Raw genomic sequence first — 20,018 nt, 5'->3', positions numbered from 1 at the left:
GCCACCCCAGGTCTTGTTCTGCATGTGCTTCTGTTAAATAAAACATGAGGCAAACAAACAAAAGTCAAAACCAACCAACCAACAAACAAACTAAAATTCAACAGACCTGTCTTTCGGATTGCTAAGAAAGTCTGACTAAACATATTTCAACATAAGACAGGGCTATTGCAGCTATAAGAGGAAATTTCTTGATGCTTGGGAATATGCAACCCACCTCACTGAGCATCAGTTTATTCACCTGCTAAAAATCAGGAAAATCTAAAACTAGCACAGAGCTAACCACTTAAAAGGACTTTCATGACAATGGATGAAGGCAGAGTACGGCCTATCCCCATTCTACAAATAGGAAAGTGAAGCCCAGAGAAGTTGAACAACCTGACAGAGGCCCCCTGGCTTGTCAGTGGCAGGCCTACAAAGCCAATCCAGGTCCCTTGACCCCGGAGACTGTTATCTTTCAATATGTCATGTTTTCTCTAAAGAAGATGAACCTATTTTAAAGTGTTAACACTTTATTATTTCCCATTTTAAAGGAAAAGATATTTGAGATGCAAATTAGTATCAACCATGTAATTCTTTCAGATTGGCAAAAAAAAAAAAGAAAAAGAAAAAGAGTGATGATATTAAATTTTAGCAAGGGTATAAAAAAAATGGGTCCTTTTGTATACCTTTGGCCAATCTGCAAATCAGTACAAATTTGATAATTATCTTTTATAATTCAATATAAAGTATGTGTGTGGGGGTGATTCTAAAGTGGCACATACAAATATGTCCATTGTGCCATTATTTGTAATAGAGAAAAAGATAGTCTACTTACAGTCCATTCATAGAGGAATAGCTTAACTGTAGGGTATTGATATCCTGAAATATCAGTGAAGACAGTACATCTATGGCAGCGAACATAGCTAGATTTTCACCGTGTGTTAACTTTTAAAAGTTGTAGCACAATATATATAACATTAGACCATTTATGTGAGAAACAAAGTGCAAAATGAATCGAGGTAGTTCTCTATGCACATATAATTAGTGCACATTTATGGATGCCTGGGTGAAAGGCTGAAATGATAAGTGCTGACAGTGGAAGTGCTGTGTGAGGACGAGGAGCAGAAGAGTTTGGAGTTAGCAGAGAGGAGGGTTTGGGATCAGGAGGGACCATCAAAGGGATGATGCTTGCTTTTAGATATTTGAATTTTTTTGCAGTAAAAATATAGTCACGTTCTATTTGTGTAATTCAAAATATTAACATATAAAATACCATGAGATTCTTACTAAAACGTGTCAACTCATTTGAATTAAGAAATGTTTTATTGGTAGCTGAGTTTAAAGAGAAAAAATGTGGACTCCTTTTACAGTTTTCTGATCACAGCAAATACTTCTCCAAAGCTCCTCAGTACCAGGTAGCCTTCAACTCTTTGTGAAAGACCTTTCAACCCCGGATGTTCACCTGCACAGAGGCAGGCCACTGGGGGCTGCAGTCTAGTTACTTCCCTAGTTCTTTTCCAAGTGACCCATCCTGGACTCAGGCTGGGGCCACATGGCTGGGATTCTCAGGAGAGAGAATCCCAATGCTTCTTCTCTGCTTTCTCAGAAGGATGAAATCAGCCAGTCATCACGGCGTTATTAGGTTGCTGTCAGACATAATAGGAATGCTGGAGGGTGATGTCATTGCTCTTGTCTCCATTTTTCTGAAGCTCAAAGTTGAAATGGTTTGCCCAAGTCCATGTGGCTGCAGGACAGCTTTGGCTCTGTCTTTGTCACAGTACTGGTGGCTCTTTGCGATACTGCTCGTATCGCATCATCCATAAATCATGAATGTGACTGCGTTCCCTGCTAGGTGGAGAGTTCTGTAGAGTCTAAGACCAGATCTCGGTCTACTGCTTTGCCCAGCTCTTTTCTCATGTCCGGCTGACCTCCAGGGAATGTGAATTATGTAGGAAACTTTCTGGACTCAGCTTCTTCTCTGAACAAGGGTGTGCGCTGAATTGCTAATATTCTTTTTCAGTTGGAAAGGTCTGTGATTTTGAGATTTAAGTCTTCACTTCAATTATTCTCCTCATCTGTAACCAGATGGTCAACTCCTTCTACACCCTGCAGAGCTTGGGAATTTCAGCTAGATGAGAAGCCAAAGGACCAGGCAGTCCTTTCTTGTGTGAGGAGAGAGGAGATTTCTGCAGGAATCTTAACTGTGATGGCCTCGGTTGATGCTGGCTAGGAAGTAATAACACCTTGTGTTTATGTAGCCTCTTGCCACTGAGGAGCTCAAAGGGCTTCCCAGACAGTATCTCACTGTTTCTCATTATTATTCCCTGGCATGCCCGGCACCAATGGGTTAAGTGGTTTTCCCACAACTACCCAGTGACAGAGTTAGGACCAGGACCCAGGTTACCAGACTCCTGGTCTTCCAGCCTGCTCCTTGTATCATGTGGCTTTAGGATGGAAGATCTGCCTTATGGAGAAGAGATGATTTACCACCACTGTTGTAAACTTTGGGATACTTGCTGAGGAGCCCTGGGAGAAACGACTCCTCTCTCTTGCTCCGGGCTCATGAAGTTGATGATGTATGAACTGATTACAGAGAGAAATTTGAGCAAGGGTTGACTCATCTCCTGGAGGAATCTGGCAATGAGTCAGGAACATTTATCGATGCCAGAGTGGAATATGAGGGGACATTGGAAACCCGGTACAGTGGCCTTACAGGTTTAGTGGGTATTGTGCTCCGGTAATGAACATCAGAAACCTTAGTGGATTGTCCCATTCACTCCTTGATTATTTCTTAAATGATAAAATTAACATTATGGAAGCTGGGAGAAAGGATTGGCCTTATAGTCAGGAGATCTGTGTTTCATTCAAGTATTATGTATTTTGGTGCCATGGGCTATTGGAATAATTACTTAGTCTCTCTGTTCTTCAATTTTCCCATTAATTAAAATGGGTAATACCACTCTCATTAGTTTATTATAAAGAACAAATAAGAGAGAATATAAGCCAGCCATGGTTTTCCAAACATTTGGGATATTCGATAATGCCAGGGAATACTCAAAGCCATAGTTATATCAACTTTGGCACAGATGTGGGGGAAATTCATTTTATATTAAAAAAAAAAGCACAAATCTATTTCCAAGTAGCAAGCTAAAAGTGAAGACATTTTAAAGATAAATTTCACCTTGGCCCAGAGGTAGAGGGGGACATGACTGACCCTCTATCTCCAAATCCTACAGGGTAGAATTTCATTTTTCTCTTCACTGGGTGAAGAAGTTTGAGAAGTGTTGGTCTGACTAGTCCACTGTTTTGATTTTTCTGAGTTATGTTCCTATGCCTATTTTGGTCAGTTAAGTGGCATTAACTCAGGTTCCTGTAGCAATGATTCCTCATTTTTTTTTAATATCATGGCTCCAGATTTTATCAAGTGTCAATATAATAAATGGTTGCAGGGAGCCTGATTCAGTGTTGCCTGCAAAATCACTGTTGAAGATCTGGTCTCTGAATAAGCATACAGGTGATAAACCTTTTCCTCAAATTTCCTGCCTAGGAAAAGATTATCTCCTCTGAAAATTAGGTATTTGTACTTTTGATCACATAATAAAAACCAGATAGCACATCACTTTCTATTTTTGCCTTGGCAGTCAGGAGGCTCAATGAGCAGGCTGGAAGGAGTCCTGGTCCTAACTCTGCCACTGGGTAGTTGTGGGAAAACCACTTAACCCATTGGTGCTGGGCGTTCCTGGCATGATTAATTCCACTCATTCATACAGTGGTAAGTCTGTATATTTAACCATTTGGTGTTTTACTCTAAGCCTTCTTCAGTTTTTTGTTTTTGTTTTTTAGAAATAGGGTATCAATGATAAGGAAGCCGATTTTGATATGGTTTAATTCCAAAGCAAATGGAAAAGATACTAAGACTCACATTTAAAATATAAAATCAAGTTCCTACAGAGGTGATGCCCAAGGCATGTTTGGGAAGGAGCCTGGTTTACCCATCAGCCTGTGAAGTGTCCCATTAGACAGCTCCTGCTTAAAAAAAGTGGCCACAGAGCACCCACTCTTCCTCCCACCCCCTTCCCCACATGGGTCCTTCTCAGCCTGTTGTGCTACAGCAGCCAGCCCCAACTCCAACATTTGCAGGCCAGGTAAAGTGCAAACGGAGGCTTCTGGTCCTACCCCCACCCTCCCACTCTCTTCCATTCTTGGCAATGCTACACACTGGCATTGGTGGATATTGGCACACCAATGACAAGTGTTTTGCAAACTTTTCTACTCAAGTATTTCTGAAGGCAGGGAAGAGTAAGATGTGAAGGCTGAGTATCAAGCACCGCCCCCCCATCCTTGGAACACACCCTAGTCTTATGGGTGTGCATCTGGGACTGTGATAGGTGTTGGGGATGAAGAACCAAAAGAGAGAACAGGAGGGCCTGAAAACAGATATTGGATCATTTGCGTGGGAAATTTCAGGGTCCCAGGTACCCAGAGTTTGCTCTGGAAGGGAGATGTGGGCTCCAGTTACACATGTTCATGGGCCCTGTAGACTTTCCCACCCATGGCAAAGACCCAATCTGGGCCCCCTGAGGCATGGATTGTACCAATTGCCTGGTTCTACTGTTACCTGGCAACCCTCATGCTTAGAAAGACTGCGCTTGTCATCAAACTAATATGTTCTATGTCCCCTTCAGTCATGGGATACTGAAGTATTGAAGCTGAGAGGGGATTATGGAGACCAACTGTCTTTTTTTTTTTTTTTAAGTTGACTACCTGAGATCAAGACCTGAGCTGGGTCAAGATTACTTAAGCAACTGAGCCACCCAGGCACCCCCAGAGGCCAACTGTCTAAATCCTCACCTTACAGATGGGACTATTGAGGACCAGAGAGGCAATTAACTGGTTTGAGTCCCTTAAGTTGTCTTCTAAATATTTGTACTCAGTCCTCCAAGGATGGCAGTAGAGCAAGGACAGAGACATAACAGTACAGCATAGCCAGAACCATTGGGATTAAACATTCCCAGAGGTTAGTGGGTGAAGAATATGAGAGAAATTAAAGATGGGGGGATCCCTGGGTGGCTCAGTGGTTTAACGCCTGCCTTTGGCCCAGGGCATGATCCTGGAGTCTCGGGATCGAGTTCCGCATCGGGCTCCCGGCATGGAGCCTGCTTCTCCCTCTGCCTGTGCCTCTGCCTCTCTCTCTGTGTGTGTCTATCATAAATAAATAAATAAATAAATTTTGAAAAAAAAAAAAGAAATGAAAGATGGGAGGAGGAAAAATTCATATCCAACTTCCACCATCAGAAAAAGTATTTTTTCCCCCTGGATATACTGTATTCACTCAAATGTGCTATTGCACAGCAGAGATAAAAATTAATAGCTTTGTTTCCTGTGATCTCTTTATCAGTCAAAGTACAGGACTATGGCTCTCAGTTATTTTAATGGAAAAAACTGAGGTTGTATTATCAGGTGATAAGGCTGTGTCAGGCGTTATTTTATTTTCTTATCTCCCTTGTTCAAGGTGAAGTGTTCCAGCCTTGATGGATGAGCAGGGCTACCGTGACTGCGATGTTCCTTGTGCCTTGATCTTACTCCACCTTTTAAGATAACTGTGGCAGGTGGGAGAGGACTTGGGGGCCAGATGAATCTTAGCATGGCACCCAGGGAAGGCTATAATGGCTGGGGTCCTTGTCCCACCTTGGATGGGTGGCTTGAAGGCTTTGCAGACTCAGTCACATGGCACAGGTCCCCTGCACTGCAGAATCTTTCACAACTCCTCTAGGAGAATTTATTCAACAAGCACTGGCTGGTGATATCAAATGCTCCCAGTGTAATGTCTGATAGGGACCAAAAGCTGAGTCATGCTGGTCCCTGACACCCTAGGGAAGCTCATGCCGAGAGAGGGTTGCAGGTTTGATGCATCTACCTCTCCCCACTCCGGCTTCCGTCATGGTGTGTCTGCATGTCTGTTTCTTCCCCTACTAGAATGTGTGTTTCCCTGGGGCAGAGCCCAGATCCTGGATGTGGTTTCAGGTCCAGGTTCAGTGCCTGGCTGAGGCAAATCAGCATAATTTGTGCACTAAATTAATGTATGAGCAAATTCATTCATTTGTCTGTTCATTCATTCATCACCCAATGTCTGTTGCTAATTTCCATTATATAACACTACCTCCTCTAGACAGGCCTGTTACTAAGATCAGAGATTTAAAAAAGGAGTACCTTTGCTCTGAGTATGAGGCGTGGCTCATGAAGCAGGACAAGGGACCCTCCCGTCTCAGCTCCTTTGTTACTCCTGCAAAGGCTCCAGGTTTCTAATCCTTTGTCAGCCCTAGTGGTGACTCAGACCCGACCATGGACCGGAAAGAAAGGAGATGTTGTAAAATGAGTGCCCACTGCTAGTGAGTCAGGCTGGGTTGTGACCACCCAGGTTCTGCTACTTCTTAGGTGACAGGGGACAGGTTGCTTCCGCTCTGAGTCTGTTACTTTATCTGAGAAGTGGAGATAATATAACTCTGTCTTGCCTCCTTCACAAGATTTTTAAAAGAGTCATATGAAAATGGATATGAATGATAAAATGCACCATGGAAAGCAAAGACTATTAGAAAATAAAGCAGTTCCCTTTTCACCCTACCCTAGGGCCCTTCATGTGCTTTGGTTAAAAGCCTTCCCATAGGCGTATACCCTGCCTTCCTTTTTGTATTTAGAATAATTATTTCTTTGATGTATTATGTTTCAGAGACTCTGGAGGAGTGTCTTGGCAAGCAATGGGACCTGATCCCCAAGCTGCCGTTGTAGGATGGCATCCACATTTCACTAGGAGCCCCTGTGGAGCTCAGGGAGCAGTGCATCCCCAGCTGGGACTTTTTAATGGGGGATGTTATAGTTATTGGCTAAAAAGCCAAAGAAACACCATCGTTGGCTATAAGAGCCAGTGAAAGTTCCCTCGGCCTCCATGACTCAGTCCCAGGAGAGGGTCATTCCACGGTAAAATGAAGGGATATGCTGAAGCAAGGCAAGGCACAGGAAGCCATCTGCGATAAAAGGCAGCTTCTATCAAAATTCAGTTCCAGACTCCTCCTCTCACTCCTGCAGGGATGGAATCAAAATTATGATGATATCTCCTTTTAGCCGGTCAAAGTCCTGGAGCCCTGGGCCTGGGAATGACTCTGCAGGAGAGTTCTCGGACAAGTTCTTGACCGATTCCATTTTTCTGTCTCTTATCTGTCAAATGAGCAGGGTGATTAATTCTTAAGGTCCCTGCTAGCTTTGACATTTTGTCATTCTATGATATCCAACTGTTTGACAATTCCTGGATGCTCTGAAGTGAATTTACAGGCATGCAGCCCTTGTCTTATGATTCCCCCAATGTACCTCTGGGTGGCCTGAGCCCCAATCTCCACCTGAGGCCCCTACATATCCATTAGTGGAGCCTGGAGGACTAATAGGAGCAGCGCAGTCCTCCAGGCGTGAGACTGCAGTAGTACTCGCCCCTGTTGGGTTCAAGTTGAATGTTGGACCCAGAGGCAGAACGTGAGTTCTGGTCTAGATCAGCTGTGACCTGCTCAGTCCCTTCAAAAGCTCAGCTCCAGGGCAGCCCAGGTGGCTCAGCGGCTTAGTGCCGCCTTCGGCCCAGGGCTTGATCATGGGGACCTGGGATCTAGTCCCATGTCAGGGTCCCTGCATGGAGCCTGCTTCTCCCTCTGCCTGTGTCTCTGCCCACCCCCGCCCCCTTGTGTCTCTCAATAAATTAAAAAAAAAAAAGAAAAAAAACTCAGCTCCAGTAAATTCTCTTTTATGAAGTTCTCCCAGATTCTCGTCTAGAAGACTCTGTCCCTCCCCGGTCCTCCTCTTAGTTTTCATACCAGCTTTTGAGGATGGTGGAGGCTGGCTGTCCTCTGGCTGCCACAGATCCTGAGAGAGTTTTGTATATGGTAGGTGCTAATAAACACGAATCAGTGACCTGAGGAATTTGAGGTTGAGCCAATTTGAATTAGATCTGGATTTAGATTGTACACCTCTAACAGACACATGTCTGTGATCTCCTTGGTACTTGGTTAATGATTCCCAACCAGGGATTTCTGGAGCCCAGAGATCTATTTAGGTAGTAAGGAGGTGAGAAGGAAGTAGAGTCATTTGGTGGCAAGTGACAAAAAGCCCAACTCAGACTAAAGCAAAAATAAAAGGGGTGGGGGAGGGTATTACTGGGGAAAGAGCTTGCTTCTGGTTTGACAACCAAGGGACTTGAGCATTTGTTACTTCTGCTCCTCATCTCTTGTCTTTGCTTCCCTCTTTTTTGGAGCTATGCTCAGGCCCCCTCCATGTGGCGGCCATATGACTGGTGGCAACCCAAGGGTACATGAAGACCCATTTCTTCTCTAATTTTTTCAAGAGTACCGGGCTTATCTCTCAAAGGTCAGTGTCAGTTAACAATTTAGGTGGCTGAAAGGGAGGTGGTCTCTGGTTGACTTTGGTCTAAGCCTACCCCTGGAGCTGGCAAAAGTCTAGGAACTGGGATGGCGAACGGTGTTGCTGAAGGAAATGGAGTGGCACTGTGACCGAAAGAAGGAAAATTGATGTCCATGGCAAAGCCAACAAAGTGTGTCTTTAAAACATTTTCAGTTTTGGGCAGCCCGGGTGGCTCAGTGGTTTGGTGCTGCCTTTAGCCCAGGGCATGATCCTGGAGACCCGGGATCGAGTCCCACATTGGGCTCCTTGCATGGAGCCTGCTTCTTTGTCTGCCTGCGTTTCTGCCTCTCTCTCTGTGTGTGTCTCCCATGAATAAATAAATAGATAAAATATTAAAAAAAAAACAAAAACAATTTCAGTTTCAAAAAGTCAAACAGAAAGTGTCCATTTACTAATTAATGTTAAAGCCAAAGAAGCTGATGAACATGTCCAGTTTTGTTTGTTTGTTTTTTCCTTTTGATATTATATCAGCTCAGTTTGGGAACACTGGATATCTCTTGTTGACTAGAAGCTCCTTGCCTCATAAACAATGGAAATGAAGGTGAATTTCTGGTATAACTCATTTAACCCCAGGGTTAATTATTAACAATGCTGATTCATTTTAACCCTAATTTCTAGATTTTTTTCCCTTAAAACATGTCATATTATATGTAGATAGATAGATAGACCATATCATAAATAATTCTACCTGAGATTGGAGGGCTAGTGTATACTCTTAGCAGATAAGAGCTAAATAAACTTGACTGTGTTCTTTTTGAGCTCTATGCTCCGGTCAAGAGCTTTACCACCTACACCTGAAAGTGTATGGGAGTAAAGTGTTGAGAGAAGATGAACAAACAAAACTGAGTAACTTACTGGAACTTAAAATGCAAGACTCAAGAGATCTTCAAAAGAAAGGTCCAATGGGGCACGTGGATGGCTCAGTGGGTTAAAAGAAGGATCCAGAGTTAAGATGTAGAAGTAATTAGGTGATTGTGGAAGTCTTTTGACCTTAGGGAGGGTCTGGTGAGCACACCTGAGCCCAGTGGGGAAGAACTTACAATTGTAGGTAGGAGAAGCTGTGGCCAGGGAGTGTCATAGCTTCAGGGTATTAGAAAGAACCAGAAGATCCATTGCCTAGGAGAGCCAGAGGCTGGGAACAACCTCTTTCTGGGGCCAAACTATGACAGTTGTGTCCTCAGTTTTGAAGGTTTACAAATGTTAAAGAAAAATTCTGTACTTGCTTTATGGAATCATTAGAATACCTTAAAGAAAACAAAAAAACAAATCTCCTCTGCCTAGCATCCCTTGTCTTTAAAGAAATCACTCTCTTTTCGATTTTTGTTTTTTCTGTGTCATTCAGTTTGGTTAATCTGGAGCATCATCCTTCGTAGTGGGCTGAGGGGGTGGGTGCGGTGGGCTCTAGATCCAAGGCAAGAAAGGGGGTATAGAGAGCTAGGCACTTCCTAGACATTCCTGCCTGAGGATAGATGGTGTGGTGGGAGGTACCATCTGAGGGTCTGCAGTCATGAAGGGAGTGAGTCACCGAGAGCGCACTGTGGATGGCATAGTGGGGAGGAAGTAGCAGGGAGCCCCTGAACCCCTTTACGGTTCACACTATGCTCAGTGTGAATGAACACCTGTGCTGAGTTAAATGCTGTGTAAGCATGGAGCCCGTTTGGGCTACTGGGGTAACCCAAAACAAGGCAGGAGCCCAGCTGGTTCCCGAGTCATAAGATCTCCATTGTCTAAACCAGGAAGAGATCTTGGGCATGATGCTTGTTCAGCGTCCTCATTCCACACAGGGGAATTACGGCTCAGAGAACAGAGGAAGATTTTCCTGCAGCTGGCAGAGTGTTGGTATGTTTGCTCCACCTCTAGTATCAGGATCAGCTAGGAACGCTGGTTAAAATTTTGATTCTTGGGAGCAATCCCAGACTTACGAGATTAGATGCTCTGGAAGTAGGCCCAGGAGTCCACAATTCAGAAAGCACCCCAGGCAATTCCTAGACACCTCAAGTGTGAGAAACACCGGTCTGAGGTTCTGATGCTGATTCACATTTGACTTTGTGGATGGGCTCCTGATTCCAGGCTCAGGGCTCTCTCTATGACACCAGGGGCGCATGGGTGCTGGGGATGTGTTGAAAGATGGATCCAGGAGGGTGAGTTTTGGGGGACTGTGAAGAGTGAGCTTGTGTTTATTTTTACTTTTTTTTTTTTTTTTTTTTTTTGAGCTTGTGTTTTCAATTCTTCCTGCAGTGTGAGAGAGCCAGGAGGCATCTTTTCAGACTAAATATAAGGACTGAATAAGCGATTCCTGTCTGCCTGTCAGGTACCAAGATGCTTAAGTGCATGTGTCCTGAAACTCTGTGACTCTTTAAACTCCAACTGCTCATCTGACAGATGAAAAAACTCACACAAGCTCCGTTCTCTCTTCTTCAGATAATAGATACTCCGCAGTTTCTGCGAGTTCATGTGTAACAGTTCAACAGGTTGGCGTCTGTCCTTCCATGGCTTTCACATCTCCAACAAATGTGATGAAACTGCAAGAGATGGTCTCTGAATCACCACTACAGAGATTAAAATGAAAAGAATTGGTTCTTTTTGTTGTTTTTTAAAATGACATAGTTCTTTGCTGAGAGTTAAACTAACATTTACCTCCTGTTATAAATTTGTGTGTATTGTTTTATATTTCATCATATGAAGACTTCTTTTAATGTTTTTGGTTAGATTCCTTTGGGATGTCTCAGGACCCCAATACGACTAGAGGTCACTAGGTACCATTTTATTTTTCAATTACAAATAGTCAACAGATAGTTCATCAAGTTACTAGTAATGGTTAAACCAAAGACTACAATAGGCTTTCTCTTTAAAAGCTCAGCTTGTATTGAGGTGCTGGGGTGGCTCAGTCAGTTAGACATCTGACTCTTGGTTTCTGCTCAGGTCATGATCTCAGGGCCATGAGTTTGAGCCCTGTGTGGGGTTCTGCATTGGGCACAGAGCCTGCTTGGAATTCTCTCTCTCCCTCTGCCCCTCCCCAACCCCTTCCACCACTCATGTGTGTTGGCTCTCTCAATCTCTAAACAACAACAACAACAACACTGGCTTGTATGTATACATTTCTATAAGACATTTGACAGGAATTCAGGACAGGGATCTGATGCTGGCTCTGCTCTAAATATGCTGTGTGAACTTGGACAAGGCACCCCTTTCTCTGGGCCTCAGTTTACCTCCATGGACTAAAAGGGTCAGACAGGTGATTTCTAAAGACCTTTCCAGCCTTGAAAGTATCAGGGTAAAGTACCAGGAGGTTATGAGATATCCCACAGTGTGGGAGGGAGCAAATATGTCATGATTTCGTTCCAGTTTAATCTGTTTCACATTTAGTATAATCCAAACTGTGATAGGTCCTCTGTGGAACACAGATGACTCACTTCCTGTCCTAAGTGGGTCTTCTCTGAGGTGTGGAACAGATCCTTCCTTCAGATATCAAGCCAGCTAGGGGGGTCGAGTCTTCAGGCCTCTGGGCAAATTCTGCATGTTCTTATCTGTGTCAAATTAAACCAAATAATCACACACACACACACACACACACACACATTTAAGGACATGACAGTTTAGAAACTAGATGTTCCTGAAAAGTGTGTCCATCAAGTTTTTATAAATATGGTCACATTTGAAATAGAGTACTTGACAATCAAACTAAAGATTAAGGTGAAATTTTTGTAAAGTGACAGATTTTTTTTTGTATAATTATGAAGGCTGGAAAAGCCCCGTGTATTTACCATTTCTTCCAGGGAGTCACCTCTGACTACTGCTGATTGCTGGTGCCTTTATTTATCTGCCTCCTCACTAATTTTTGGTCTACTACAAGAGCTGAACCCACATCAGAAGGTACAAAATTACAATCATAAGTCCACTGATTCCCAAAATGTTAGAGCCAAAAGGGAATTTTGAAATGTCAATCTTCTCACCTCCCCTCTTTGATTCATTTATTTGCTTATTAATCTATCCACTTAACAAATATTTATTTAATGCCTACTATGTGTCAAGCACTATGCTAGGCAGAAGACATAAAGTAAAAACAAGGCATTAGGGACCTAGTGTGGATATTTAATGACTACTTGTTTTTTAATTAATGAATACTTAGCCTTTCTATGTGCATAATGGCACAAGACTTTGATACTTAGGTGTTTGACAAACTGATGCTTGCTATTCAGTTGCAAACTGGGGAAATAGCCCAGTATTTGGGGTCAAGACTTGTAAGGCTGACAAGGTTTGAAGCATCACTCTCTTTTGTCCAGTGGGGATTTAACAAAAACTTTCAAATTTCTGGTTTGGGAGTTTAGGTAGGTTTGTCTTTGGATATGTAAACAGTTGATTGCTAAATTTGGTCAGATTTCTCCTGACTGGCTGTTCCTAAATTCTTAGGATACGTCCTGGTAAATTACACTTTGTGAATTGTCATATGTGTAATCACTGCATTTTGGATGTACCTAATTTGATAATTTTTAAAAAAATATTTCCGTTTAAGGTATCTATTTGCAGGTCAGAAAATGAGAAAATGTAATTGTGTAATGCTCTGAAATGTAAAAAAAAAAAAAAAAAAAAAAAAAAAAAAAAGCTGTAAATAAAATCGACTAAATCCAAAAAAGAAAAACAAACACAAAAACCCCAAGGCTTTAGAGGTTCCTATTCTCATAGAAGTTACATTTGTGTGTGTCAAGAAGGGGCAGGCATGAACAAGTAGACAAAGTATGTGCTAAATAAGAGATCAATGGAATGGGGAATTGCTGGTCAGGGAGGGAGCTACTTTAGATAGGGTAGGATAGGAGGAGAAGATTTCTGTAAGGAGGTGACATGCAAACAGCTCTCTGAAGAATGAGAGGAGCTAACCATAGGGAGTGCCCAGGGGATTTAGAAGAAAAATTTACTGGCATGGGTGGGTGGTGAGAGAGAGTGGAGAACTTAGAAACCTGGGGGCAGAAGTAAAAAAAAAAGGGGGGGGGCGGATGCTGGACAGGAGTTATTGCAGGGGGATGCAGGGCAGTAAATGGTTTACAACAAATTTTGGAGGTGGATATATAAGACTGGGTTGAACAAGGGGGTTGAGAAATAAGAAGGAATCAAGGGTGACTCCTTATCTTTTAGTGTGAGAACTGGCTGGAAGTAATTATTGAAATAAGGATATTGGGGAAATGCAGTACAGCTTGGAGAAGAAATCCAAGAAACCTATTTTGGATTTAGTGACTTTGATATTCTTATTGGATGTTCAAGCAGAGATGTTGGAGAAGGCACTGATTCTTTTCGAAAAACAAGTTTTTCTAAGGTGTTAGCTTTGTCTCTTGAACTAGACCAAAATTCTCCTCAAGGCAGGCATGGCTCATGTTTCGTTATTTCTTCTGATTCCTCCATAGAGTTCAGAGAGGAAAGTAACAACATTTTCATGTTCCCATATTCTGGAATTAGATAGACCTAGTGTGCTGAGTTTGCTTATACTGGGTCAGAAGAGCCAGTTGGCCAATTCCTAAAATTGCGGAAACTTTGCAAGCCAACTGGGAGACCATTCTTGCATTTGGCCATGGTTGCATACCTCCACATGGAATGTGGCAAACTCTGCACATCAGGACACTTTTCTTCAGAGAGCCAGGTCACTAGCACATCACAGTAAGATCCAGAGTCACCAACTCAAATGCCCTTTGGGGGAAAAGAAGATAACATATGTAAGTGATTTGTCTCGGTCTGGAAATGAAACATTTCTCCCAGTGAAATATCAAAGCATGCTGGGCCCTGGCTAGGCTAAGATTAATACCTAATTAAAGGCCAGAAACTTACATTATAAATCTAAAGTGTATTTTTCAGGTTATTACAAAAAAATATTCGGTTCCTCTCTCAGACTCCCCCAAAAACATTTTAAAATTCACATGATAGGAAAGCTGCCATGATGGACATTTTCCCTGAATTCATACAGTCTGGTTAAAGATAAAGTCAAAGGTTGACCTCTAATTGGGGAGAAATGCATCCCCTCTGAAAAAGTAAAGCTCTAAGATGTCAGTTGCCATTGTACAGATGCCAGCCAGCATTGCTCGATCTTATGCTTTTTCAAGAGAGCCTGGCTTTTAATGAGAAACTTCCCAGCTGTTAAAAGTTGACTTAATTATTAAAAAAACAACAACATTGTGGGCCAAACAAAACACTTGCAAGGCTTCACTGGGCCCAAGGGCCACCAGTGTGCAACTCTATTTGAAGCTCTTATATCATGGTCATCTCTCCGAGGGTGGGGAGAGAGCCCCTCAGAATATGCCAGAGGTCAACTTTCCTATCAACTCTGGCATGTGGGAGCCACATCGAATTTATTTAAGAAACATTGTTCAAGTGACATGTGTTGTACTCCAGCATAGTAGAGCAAGTACACATCATTTGTATTTGTTTTTCTCACTTGGTTGTGGACCCCTCTAGGCATGCAACATGACCCCATCTTGTACCCTCCATGCATGTAGTACTCAGGACTGCAAATAAGAGCTTGCTATGGAAGGAGCCAAGATAGAACTATCATGACCAATTTCTTGAGGAAACTGGTACCTAAAAACAAGAAGTCCCTTGCCTTTGCCTAAGGCTGGAAAGAACCTATGGTTCTCAGGAAATATTTGCTGAATTAATGAGCACATGAAGTAACGATAGAAGAATCAATGAATGCGTGAACAAGTGAACATAATCTGAAATGACCAACTGGTTTATGGAATACAATTTAAAGCATGAGTGGTGCCTGGGTGGCTCAATGGGTTAAGTGTCTGACTCTTGATTTCGGCTCAGGTCATGATCTCAGGGTTGTGATATCAAGCTGCATGATGAGTTCACATGCTGGGCGGGGAGTCTGCTTAAGATTCTCTATCTCTCCCTCTGCTCCCCCATCCCAAAAAAGAACAAAGTAAGAATCATGTAAGTTGGGGCTTCTTTCACTAACTACTGTGTTGCCTTAGGTATGTCCTTTTTACTCTCTGGTCCTTGACTTTCTTATCTAGATTTCTTGTTTTAGTATTGTTTCAAAAATCATAAGCTAATAGTATCAGTCACAGTTATTGAGCACTGTATGGCAGCCATTGGGCTGAATGTTTTACCTAAATTTTGCCAGTGCTTACACTAGATCTATGAAGTGAACACTATTTTTATCATCTCCATTTCAGAGATGAAGAAATAGATGTGCAATGCCATAAGTAACCTGTCCACGTTCATACAATTTGTAAGTAACCAGTGGAGGAGGTTTGAAGCTAGGCATTTCATTCTGGAAATGTAATAGCAATAAAAGTACTATGAAAAAATTAAAGGATACACAAATGTAGGGTCAGAGCATTTTGGGGAGGCTCAAGGCTCCAGCATTCCTAAGACTCTTGAAAAGAATGATGCTTGAAGTTCATGTTCTTTTCTGCATTTCATACTGTAGAACTGACATTTGGGTCAACGTGAAGATTGGACTCAGTGACCTCTGAGGGATGTTTTAGACTGATTCAGAGATCTAGTCCTGTTACTTCTTGAGCAACCATGAGCAGATTCTCTCAGTTTTTCTAAACAATGGACTTGAATGCATTAGTAGTTCTTCTAGCTCTGAGAGTAAAAGGTTCTATGCAGAATTTAATACAAAGCTAATACGAGTCAGGATTCCTTTTGGTTGCAAATTACAGAACCCTAACTTAAACCAGCCTAAACCAAAGAGGGGATTTAGTAGCTTTGTAATCAAAAAGCCTATGAGTGGCCCTGCATTAGGCCTAGCGGTATCCAGGGGTTCAGAGCGTATCATCAAGTTTCCATCTCTCCAGCTCCCTCCATATATGGGCAGATCGTCACCTGTAAGACTTACATCCTATCAACTATGTAAACCCAACAGGGAAAAGTAATCCTCCTTCCTGAAAGTGGAAACGTCATTATGAAGAATTGGAATGATTTCAGTCTCATATTTACCTTTATTGTAGTCTTCATCTTTCCATGGGGACCAGCCCCGGGATAAATGCTTGCCTCTTTGGCTATGTGGGAAAAGTGTCTTGTACATAACACATGGAATGGGTTTTGCACTGAATAAGAACTTTCTGTATGAGAAGAGAGCAGGTGCTAGGCAAGTAGAAACAGAGAATTTGACTCCAAGCAGCTTCACCTCCCACTTAAAAGGAAGACTGACAGGATGGGCATCCTGGCTCTGGACCTTCAGCTCAGAATCACAAGCTGTGTTGTCGCTTGTCAGTATCATAAACAAGCCTTGTCTTCCGGAAAGTTTTCCTCCATCTTCAGGGACACTTGGACTCAAACAGTGACATCAATGAATGTCATGGAGTCATTATTTTGCCTTGTAGTTACTGTTCCTTAGAGAAATATATGCAGCAATGATCTCAACACAGGTAATAAATTAGGAAAGAAATGATCGGGCTTGAGCAAAGTTTGCCAGAGCTGTATTAATTTATGAGGACCCAGCCAATTAGGCAACTTGGCTAATACGTCTGATTTAACTCAGCACCCCTGGTTGGTACTGGAGAGGGTTACTAGTCCCTTTGCCACCTTTAGCTGGCACCAGTAGTTACTTGTGCTAATCAGCACTGAAGCAAAGGGCAGAGGGTAAAGGGGCAGGAAATACCCACCAGCAAGAAGTGATGACAAAACCTCTCCTGGGCAGTGACTCCTCTGAGGCTCATGGACAGAAAAGAATTCGATCAGCCCTCCTTTCCAAAACATGTACATTTACAATTTGGATCCTTGTAGCTTGTTAGAGCTGGAAGGATGTTTAGACATTACCTAATCCAACTCTTTTATTTCTCAGCTGAAGAGCTGAGGCCCAGAGAGGGGAAATAACTTGGTCAAGGTAGTCCTGCAAAGTCATAGCGGAGCCAGAATTCAAATCCAAGCCTCCTATTCATTTTCCAGGCCCTTTTCCCCACAGGGCAAGTTCCCTTTGGTTTTGCCCTCAGGACTCCGGTAAATGTTTTGAATTGTGCAAGCTTTGCCCGTGAAGAAGCTTCTTTTAATTTGATCTTCACTGGAAATGCAGGGAAGGGAAATAAGCGGCTGATGCAATGCCCAAGACTTATATACTCCTAAGTCTCACTTCTCCAAGCTAGAGGAAGCAAAGGCTAGCCTGCGATTTTCCACATGAGAAAACCTAAAGGTAACTCATGCGTCGTGGAAGGTGGTGAAGGGACTTAAGTTATGTTTACTTCCCTAAGCATATTTGTGTTTAGTTAGTATGGAAAGAATGCTAAAAGAGGAGCGTAGGGATCTCAATTCCATTTGTATGTGGGTCTTGATGGGTAATCGCAGCAACTCCCTCTCTCTGGACTTTGGATTTCTCATTTGTAAATTTGGCTGATTCTTGGGCAGCCCCGGTGGCTCAGTGGTTTAGCACCGCCTTCAGCCCAGGGCCTGATCGTGGAGACCTGGGATCGAGTCCCATGTCGGGCTCCCTGCATGGAGCCTGCTTCTCCCTCTGCCTGTGTCTCTGCTCACCACCCGCCCCCCCCCGTATCTCTCATTAATAAATAAATTTTTAAAAATTACCTGATTCTTAAATCTCAAGCTCTAGAATGTTGGGGCAGGGGGCAGTCTGAAATTTTTATTGCACTTTCAGTATCACTGTTATAGATAGAGAAGGAACTTTTTGAATGGAAGGTGGCCAACCTAACGCCAGTCAGTATTTGCAAATTAAGTGCCCTTTTTCCTAACCTGGCCCCAGTGGAACAAGCACAGGGCTAAGAGTCCAGGACAAGGCTCTGCTTCCTTCTGTGCTACGACCTTGAACAAATCCTTGATTTTCTTCAGGGCTCTTTAAAAATGGGATTGACATCTTTGTATGCTTGCCTTATAAGGCTGTTGCAAGGAGAATAAAGGATATAGAAATGCTTTATGACATGCAGGCTCTTTTATATATGTGACTTCCTACTGAGTTTGCCCTTGGTGACCGAGAACAGTGTAAAAACAACCAGTAGAACTAGTCAGAAGTTCAGTGTGGCCAAGACAACACCAAGGGAACTGAAATTTCTTCTTCTTGAGGGCATTTTGTTTTCCTGGTAATAGTGCAAGTTGAAACAAGCCTTAATAAAATATCCGTACATCCAGTTTGCCTGGAGTAGTCCTATTTGCTGTGGTCATCCTGGTATAATTATTAATAATACATTTTCTTCACTTTCAAAAGTCTCTCTTTTCTGGCAATAAATTACATTGTTACCCCTAAATTTAATACCATTCTATCCTACCTCTTCATTTTAAGTACAGAGAAATGGAGACTCAGAGAAGAGAAATGACTTCTCCAATTCACCCAGAGTTTGTCCAGAGCCTAGACTTGGCAAAACCTTTCTCTTTGTACCTGGGAAGAAAGGGGAGGGGAATACACAGGGTGAGAGAATGGCTCCCTTTGTCTGCTTTCCAGCTTCTGGAAGCAACTTCTTAGCAAGAGCAGCCCCACCCCTCTCTTGATTTCCTGGAAAGTGATCAGCAATAGTGTAGCTGCCAGTGGCCATGAGGGAGCTGGAGGATGGAGCAAACATTACCGGATCCTGGAAAAGGAAGTTATTTTCTCTTCTCTACCCATAAGAACAACCTCAAGGGGAGAACCACTGCCTATTAATAACTGGCCTTTATTTAGGTACATAGTTTCTTTGTTATCATTCATAAAGCACTTTCATATTCATAATTGTAATTGATCTAATTTTCATTGCCTTTGGAAATGATCTTGGAGGCACCATTACTCCCATTTTGGGGGGACAAAAGTAAGACCCTACAGAGACAGCCGGCTTGCTCTCGGTTTTACAGTCAGTGCAGTTGGGAGCAGAGCTTGGTTTCCCATCCCCTGGCCCCAGTATTCCTTGTATACTTTGCTTCTGGGCAGTGTCTACCCCTGGGCATCTTCTAAGAGAAGCCTCATTATAGTGAGGGTTTTTTTTTTTTTTTTAGTATTCAAGAAACTCCGTCTTCTTGGATGAGCCCAGGGCAGACCACCTTATTTCCTGAATTTGGCTCTGTATCAAACAGTGTTAGAAGGCAGTCTGTGATCAACCGTGGGCTTCCTTCTACAAGCACCATTTCTGAGAAAATGAGTTGTGGATGGAGAACAGGGTATTTCATCCTGGGATAAGATTTTTCTCTTTAAAATTGTTGCTAGGATCATGGGGAATAGAGTCTCACTATAGTACTTCACAGCGCTGTGCTTGCAAATCACTGACCCGAAAATTTGCCGAATCTCCATTTCAGAAAGATTTGTTCTGGTTCAGACTGAAATTCTTTATTTGGAACGCGACACATCCCAGACTTATAAGAACTCAGCTTGACAAGATTTGTAGCTTCCTTCATCATCAGTCTGCCCAAAGTAGGCACGTATGAGGGGGGCGAGGGCTTTGGTGGGCCAGAGTTAGGGACCCCAAGTGTGGTCTGGATTAGGTGTGTGACTCATGTGATGTCAGGAAAGCCACTTTTCTTTTAGGGAAGTCCGTTTCTTCAGCTGTCCAATGTTGAGATTGGATTAATCAGGGTACTTCTAACTTCTAAGGCTACTGGATTCCTTTTTCTGAGAATGCCGTGGGCACCTAGCATGTATAAATGGTGAAAGAAGTGGGGTCCAGGGCTCGGAG

At 42.8% G+C, this 20,018-nt stretch overlaps 2 long non-coding RNA genes across 9 annotated transcripts in view; one reads left to right on the top strand and one right to left on the bottom strand.

Annotated features, from left to right (window-relative positions):
* Nucleotides 1-20,018, bottom strand: part of LOC112645816 (uncharacterized) — a 31,297-nt gene that overhangs the window by 9,073 nt on the left and 2,206 nt on the right. For 2 of the 3 annotated variants that reach the window (XR_004812008.2, XR_004812009.2), the window contains exons 2-3: nt 14,009-14,112; nt 10,833-10,985 (exon numbers count right to left, since the gene is read on the bottom strand). This is a non-coding gene — a long non-coding RNA (uncharacterized LOC112645816). Of the gene's footprint in view, nt 1-6,189; nt 10,986-14,008; nt 14,113-20,018 lie in introns of all 3 variants that reach the window. The other variant, XR_007408114.1, reaches the window with a different exon arrangement.
* Nucleotides 3,713-11,996, top strand: LOC125754294 (uncharacterized). Of its 6 annotated transcripts, none has more exons than XR_007408118.1 (5): nt 3,713-4,996; nt 5,492-5,588; nt 8,270-8,382; nt 10,675-10,747; nt 10,858-11,996. It is a non-coding gene; the product is annotated as an uncharacterized LOC125754294 (long non-coding RNA). The 6 variants fall into 6 exon arrangements; XR_007408120.1 differs by having other exon boundaries at nt 10,650-10,747; XR_007408116.1 differs by having other exon boundaries at nt 8,280-8,382; nt 10,675-11,996.

Source organism: Canis lupus, chromosome 34, assembly GCF_003254725.2.
Source record: "Canis lupus dingo isolate Sandy chromosome 34, ASM325472v2, whole genome shotgun sequence".
Taxonomy (NCBI): domain Eukaryota; kingdom Metazoa; phylum Chordata; class Mammalia; order Carnivora; family Canidae; genus Canis; species Canis lupus.
This window is presented reverse-complemented; position numbering and strand designations above follow the sequence as displayed.